An 8023-nucleotide genomic window follows, 5' to 3' on the forward strand; every position below is an offset into this window, starting at 1 on the left:
AACATGTCTTGGCTCATCATACCTTTGTAATTGTGGTACATAACATGTATTTCACCAACAGTCCCAGACCGGGGAATCCAATCCTATAATCGAGTGTCAAAGGGGTGTGCCCACTATATTGTAATAGTGTCTGTAGACCTAATCAAGAAATCCTATTTACACAGATATGGTAATGATAAGAAGCAGTGAGATACCCGTCTCAGTAGTATTGGCAATGCATCCACTGTCCAACTTCACATCTTTCCAATATACATTAAATTGCACAGTCCACACAGCTGGTCATGTACTTCTTACATTGGATGGATTATTTCTTGGGCATCAACAAAACACGATAGTGGACCTTAACTCTGGATTCGTAAAACCTTAACTCTGGATTCGTAGGCATGTAATTGTGATACAGGTTGCATCTAGGTAGTGGGCCCATTCTAAGTCATATGTGGGAGCACTCATGACATTATGTATGACACACTTCTGCAACAGTGGTGCCCACAACTGCTTGTGCTCGTCCTTTGTGCCACAAATTGAGTGCATCACATCTGGCAGCAGAAATGTAAAGTTACAAAACACACTTATCATTGTAGGTACAATGCGGTCCTACCAGAATCAAAGACACACACTGACTTCTGCTACAAGGTTGGACGTGACATCTGTGCAGGGACCACACACTGTTCCGGTGCTGGGCCAAGGTAAGTCAACCCTAGAATAAATCTGGCAGAATGCTCATTAATTGGGCCTTTCACCTCCACCGTATGTTGTATGTGTTGTACAACACTGTTGTCCTGCATCACAATATGCTCATATATGGCATTTGAACACATGGCAGATCTGGCCCTGGTGGCAAATGAGAGGCTGACACAAAATGTATGCCAAGTGACTGCAGAATGGACATACAATAGAACAATGTGTCATATGAACTGACCAAAACACAACAGGCTTGCAATTCAATGATAGAACAAATCTCTAGCAAATTATACATGGTTAAATCAAAATGAAATTGGTATGGCTGAGGCACACACTGATGCCATTTGTGTTTCTTTGAGATGGGTGTAGGGGCTGCTAAGGTGAGTCTTCATGCAGTTACACCTGCAAAATGAATTGGCTGAAGAGCAACACGATAATCCAGTGCAGGCGGGAAGCCTCAAAGCTTCTCACTTCATCTGCCATGTGTGATCATAAACAAATGTTGTTTTCTGCTTGCCTCCTCTTCTACTGTATTCACATGTATAGGTGAGTGTTTGACATATGAGGTTTGGATGTCTGCTGCACAAGACACCCTCCGTTGTCAGCTAAGTAGTACCATGATGTTGGAAATAGAGTATGGGAACAGAGGACACTCAAAGGATGGACATAAGAAATCTGTGTTCTCTCATTCACAAATGAGCTTTGTGACCTCATTTATAGGGAAGCACAAATGAGCAACATCATGTCCCTGACTACTGCACATCTCACACATGAACCCCTTTCTGACTTGTCAACATACAATATTACACTCATGAAAAATGTTAGTCTTCATGGTAAAGGTGAAATCAGTGTAATGCGGATGAGTCCGGGTCATTTATCCCCTTCCTTGAAATATCAGTAACCTTTTCATACAAGTTTGTCAGCTGATGTGTCATCTTATTGATGTCAGTGCTGCATGGAGGTAACAGCTGGCAAATGCTGCATGTGAGCAGGTGCCCAAATGTAAAGTCCATGTGGTTAACATGCTGCACATTGTCCAGGATTATCCGCAAATGGTTATTGAGAATGACATGTTGGCTCAGAGCTACAATCTGTTGTACTAAAATATGGACATGTATGTTTCATCACAGCTGCTGACAGGATGATACCACTGCAGCAGACAACATCCGGGGAATGCATGACATCCTGGCTGCAGCAGTGAAACCCTAGCGGACCTGTCCTTCAGGTAATTCTGGCATGAGGTGTGTCACTAGCTTAGATTACTAAACCATGACAGAGATTAAGATCCCCTTCTGCATGGAATCAACAGTTGTTTGTTTACAAAGTGAAATACAAATCAGGAGTGTCACATTTGCCTGTCTGTCAATTGGTGATGCAGATTATTGAGAATGTTGTCTTTACCCTCTACAGCTATGTCTACAACATCTATGAGGAGACAGGTTCAGTAGGATTATGTCTGCAGCAAGTCATGCTCAAGAGGAGGAGGAAGATCATGAGGACGTTGACTTTGGGGATGATGATGACTATATATCCATCCACTCCGTGGATGACCATTCTGATGTCATGGCATCACATCTTCCACCAAGCAACGTTCGTCAGCCTCCTCCCAAACAAACAATTCCCTGTCCCCAGCATAGATCAAACCAGCCACCACTCCAAAACATCCAATCACAGACATCACTCCCTCACAGCCCTCATGTCCAGGTCCGACATGGTGGTCCCCCTACCCGCTCTTCCCTACAGTGTAACCCTGCCATTCTCTCCACCATCTGTGGGAAGTACTAGCCCTGTTGTGGTGCAGGTATCCCCTGTGCACCATTCTCCTGCCCACAGCTTCCACCTGCCACCCCCCCTGTTGTTGGGCCTGCTCATCACATCCATGGCAGACACCTGGAGAGGGGGCCTGCACCTGGCGATGGTGGCCAGTGGGAGCAGGACTTCTTCCAACAGCAGGCAGATGTGAAGCAGGACATTCATGCCATAGAGGCTACCCTGTCATACATGTCTGGGTCCCTGCAGGACATGGTCCAATTCCCTCAGGTGGTGGACAGGGTGAGCCAAGCTTTGATAGGATGGATAGAACTTGGCAGGACATGTCCAGGAATATGACTGATCTGATATTCGACCACGGGAAAGAGAGTGCAAGATACCATGCCTTGGCCATGAAGATTATCGAGGGCATGGTGAGAGTGACCCAAAGTCTCTCTTCACGACCAACGCAGGGAGGGGAGCCATACTATCTGCCTGGAGGACAGCACATCTACACACATGTACCACCAACTGCACAGCACCACAGCAAAGGTACACAAACACACCAGCACCCTGAACAGGCACTCCCACCACCTGCAAACCACCACCAACCTCTGTACAGTCACTCCCACCACCTGTACAACCAGCACCAGCCTCTGTACAGTTACTCCCACCACCTGCACAACCTGCATCAACCTCTGTGCTGTCACTCCCACCACCTGCACAACCAGCACCAACCTCTGTACAGTCACTCCCACCACCTGCACAACCAGCACCAACCTCTGCACAGTCACTTCCACCACCTGCACAACCACCGCCAACCTCTGTACAATCACTCCCACCACCTGGACAACCAGCCCTGTTCCAGGCACACACACCAAAAGTGCAGACACCATCTGTACCTGCACTTGTAGATCGCCCTGTACAACACCAACATACACATAGGCGACAAGCTCAACCTGACCCCTCACAGCGATCATCAACCCCAAAATTGCAGAGTCACAAGCACGATCGCCAGTGACATTCACATGGTCAATTTGTCTTGGAGTCCTTTTGTGTCTAGTGAAAATAAACATCTACAAAAGTAAGATTCTGCTGTGTTTCATGTCCTGTCTAAGATGTAGGCAGGTGTGTGTGTGTGAGACACAGTTACAAGTGTAACCCATCATTGCAACAAGCTATTGTGTGCATAGCATATGACTCAACAAATATGTGTCCATATTTGGAAACAGACATTCAAAATGAAGTCAAACAAGTTAAACTAAGTCGATTTCCTCAAAGATTTTAATGTGGGAACAGAAAATAACCATCCGTTTGGAAGAGGGAAAGGAAAACAAATGATGATCTTAATGCAGAAGGAGAAGGGAACTTGGATTGGGGAGGGGCAAAAAAAATATAATACATCAGGGAGCGTCAGGGAAACCAGTCTATTTATAAGGGGAAAATGAAATCTTTGTCCACAACAACGTCTCAGTCAAAAAGTCAAGTGTCCTTCTGGTCATCCTCCAGGACCACAATGTCCAGAACCTCAGTGTCCGATGCAGGCACACGGCTGGCTGGTGCAGGAACAGGTACCACATGGGATCGTGACACATGAGGAGTACGGGGGAAACAGTGTGGGGCAACGGACAGGGGGAGACATTGACGTTAGTATGGATGGGATTTTGGAGACAACTGATGACATGGCTGTGGCCAGGGAATTGATGTTAGTGACGAGGTTGTCCAGAGATCGGAGAATGTCCGCTCGCATCGTACGTATCTCTAGACACACTTGTAGCATGATGCGAGCGGACATGTCTGTTTGACCCTCAACCATCCAACTCAAGTCCCCTGGCACAGCCACTGGAGGAACAACACCAGGAGGGTCCTGGGGGGGACAGGAGGATTGTGGTGCCTCAGCTCCGGAGAAGATGTTGTGTTCGGCTTGGCAGCTACGAGAAGGGGGGACAGGTTGCATGGGATACAGCTGGAGACCCCAATGGCATGGGGGACTCTGTAGGTAGGGAGGGGCTGGTGACAGGCCCAGATTGAGTGTTGGCCTGCCCTGGGGACACCTCTTCAAGAGCCACTGGTGAAGAGTGTGAGGGAGAGTAGCTCTCCACCACATTATGATCAGAGATGTCAGGTCTTTCCCCCCACCTTCAATGTCCACAGCCTCCACCCGGGACTTAGCACCAGAGAGCTGTTCTTCCTCATTCCGGGTTGGCTCAATCCCCTTGCCTCCTGATGTTGAGGGTCCCTTCTCCTCCTCTTCTTCCTCGCTGGTGGAAAGAGTTTGTAGCCGCCAGCGAACTGATGGCCTCCTTCTCCGGACTTGTTCCTGCAGTTCTTTTATATCACCAGCTGCGCCTGCTGAAAAGTAAGCAAAATCCTGATGTGGTGGTTGTTTCATGCAGGACGAGACACATACATAGATGAGCCAAGTTCAGAATTTGTTTTCCTCTGATCACACTCTACAGTCATCAGGGGTAGATTTACGGCTTCTGTCACATCTCTGCTAATCAGCAGAGATGTGCCAGAAGATCCCACCTGTGCGCCACCACTGATGCACCGCATTTACAATGCGGCGCTGTGTGGCTCTCAGATGGGCAGATGCGTGACGCTTCCCCGGCCGAAATGCGGCGCATTGCTGGAGTTGCATCGCATGCGCAATACAGCTACAGCAAGGCTCAGGGGTGCCCTATTTCTAACATGGTGCGTCAATCATTACGCCTGCTTCAAGCAGGCGTAGGGTTTTGACGCAGCACGGCCCTAAAAGTGACTGAGTGAAATCTTGTAGATTTCACTCTGCCACTTTTAGGAGGCGTTCCTCCGCCAGACTGCACCCCCCTACGCCACAACGCCTACATGTGGTGCAGGGCTTTACAACATGGCGCATCTCCCAGATGCTTCACGTTGTAATTACCCCGCAGCATGGCGCTAGCTTTGCGCCGCCGCTGCGTCACAAAAGTGACGCAACGGCGGTGTAAAAGAGACACAAGGGGCTAGTAAATCTGTCCCTCAGTATTTATGAACTTACATTACATGTATGTACACTGTCATTTACTGAATTGAGTCTGACATGGACATCTCAGGTGTATTTCTGTGGTTTACGCAACTGTATTGGCCTACCCTCAACCTTGGCATTCTTGTGATCTGTGTGTCCTGTCACTGCTACATGTGCCAGTTCCAAAACCAGTCCACCAAAGGAAAACATGAAGAGTCCAGATTTAGTCCACATAGGGTCTGGGCTACTTATCTAGCTACATTGTGGGTCTAGCCTTTTGCCATACCCACACATCATCGGACAATCCAATGCCACATATTAGCTTTGTTGACTTAAAAGATAGTGCAGTACACCGGTGAACAGTGGTGGGTGGTTGTGATAGCCACCTTACATTTGAAATGTCATACAGGCCACTGAGGGTGAGACATCTGTCAGTGGACACACCTTGTAAATGTAGGAACACTTAAGAGGGATGCAAGGATCTCAAATTCTGTCTTGAATCCATGGCACATGATGATCTGTCTCAATTGGAACCCAGCTCTACATGTGCAATGCAAATCACAACATCCAATACCCTATGGCCTGCCATGCGCACACTGGGCAGTCTCTGTACCCTAGCTCATCCAATGCACTCATCAGTTATGATTTCCTTGGTTCAGTGGTAGTGGTCCTGGCAGAGCAGAATTCAATATGAATGCACAAGTGTGGCTCATTTACCCAGTTGTCATGAAGAAACTACAACTCCCAAAATGCACTCTGCCCTGTACAGTCCATATGCCACAGTGTGCCTTTCTATTAATCTTGGTGATTGCTGCGTGGACACGGAATTGGTGAATGGAGGCATGGGACACACAATGGTACAGCACTGTTTCTCTCACATCATACTCCCAGACACATATTGCATATGATGCACTTACTAGGTCCCTGCTGCAAATGCTCCTCCAGCTCAGCATGGAGGGTCGACCAAGCTGCTCTCAGGACCCTCCTGTACAGTGGGGAGAGGCAAGGACGATGCACATGGTGCTGGGAAGAAAGGCCCACCTGCTCCGTAGCCTTGTGGCGGGACCAGCACTTTAGGTCCTCCCAGCGCTGGCAGCATGCCCTAGCACTCCTGATGTAGACTCCCACTGTACTGCAGCGCCCACCGACGTTTCCGGACCGTAATATCCAAAGATAAACTGGAACACATCATTTCATACAGGCAATGTTATACAGTAAGTGGGAGACAGGACCTACATCACAGGAAGTAGTTGGCAGCCATTTTATGTCCATTCTGATCCATCCACAATCAGTAATCAAATCCTTTGCCATCCTGCTGTTCTGTTGTAGAAAAAACTGAATTGACAGTGCAGGTGAGAATCATGAATATGTAACAAAAGGGGGAACAGACCATTTAATGACATTTCTGCACGGACAGGGGGGCTGACACAACAGCAAACCCCAGTTTCATGTTCTCCTACTTTGCATTACGGTAAATGTAGTCCATATTGAGTGCTCATTCTCTGAATTGTGTGATGTGTTACGTAACATTGGTGTGGAGCAGTGTGGATATATCACAGACACATGGGGGCAGATATACAAGCCCTGTATGCTACATTTGTGCCGCAGTTGTGTCACTTTTGAGATGCAGCGGCAGCACAAAGCCAGCGCCATGCTGCGGGGTATTTTCAATGTGACGCATCTGGGAGATTTGTCATGTTGTAAAGCCCTGCGCCACAGTTGGGCGTTCCGCCACAGGGAGGGGGCTTTCCGGCGCAGGAACGCCTCCTAAAAGTGGCTGAGTGAAATCTACTCAGTCACTTTTAGGGCCATGCTGCGTCAAAACCCTGTGCCTGCTTGGAGCAGGCGTCGGGATTGACGCAGCATGTTAGGCATAGGGTCACCCCGAGCCTTGCTGGAGCTGCGTCGCGCTTACGACTACTTGAGCCCAAATGTCTTTTACCTCGTCTTCTAAGCCATTGTAGAATGGAGAAGCACTGTTGGTTCACCTATATCACCTCCTAATTATTGGAAATATCTGATATGAGGTACTATGTCCATTCTTTAGAGTCAGGCGAACAGAGTACTCCATCATAACCGCGGCAGAGCACTCTGTCAGACTAATGATATGAGAGCCTGAGGGTCCAAAACCCGAAAATAACACAATGACTCCACGCCCTAGGAGACAACTATTAGAGTGGCAGGGTTCTTATTTTTTTAATTTTAAAAAAACAAAGTCCCACTTTGAGTGCTTTTTTGTCAATGTTTGCTGATCAGCTAAATAAAAAGTGCCCAAATGGTTTTTGACACACAATTTTCCACACAGCATCTGCCTTTATTCTCAGCAGAATATAAGCATCCTTCAATTCAAGTCTAGTAAAAATAATCGTCTTCCATGGAGCTGACTCCATAATAGCCTAGACAGGAGTCATATATCCATCTATGATCATGATTTGACCCAGCCTTTCACTCTAAAGAACCCTCACAGCTCCTCCATGCATAGGCTGTTCATGAGACAATCAGTTCGCTGAAATCTCCAACTGACCAAACGAAGAGATTCGGGAGCCCCTTGTGCATACTTACAAAGCATGGTGCACATGAGATTACTTCCCTAGTGTCAACATTAAT

The sequence above is a fragment of the Lissotriton vulgaris genome, unplaced genomic scaffold, assembly GCF_964263255.1.
Source record: "Lissotriton vulgaris unplaced genomic scaffold, aLisVul1.2 SCAFFOLD_1840, whole genome shotgun sequence".
Taxonomy (NCBI): Eukaryota; Metazoa; Chordata; class Amphibia; order Caudata; family Salamandridae; genus Lissotriton; species Lissotriton vulgaris.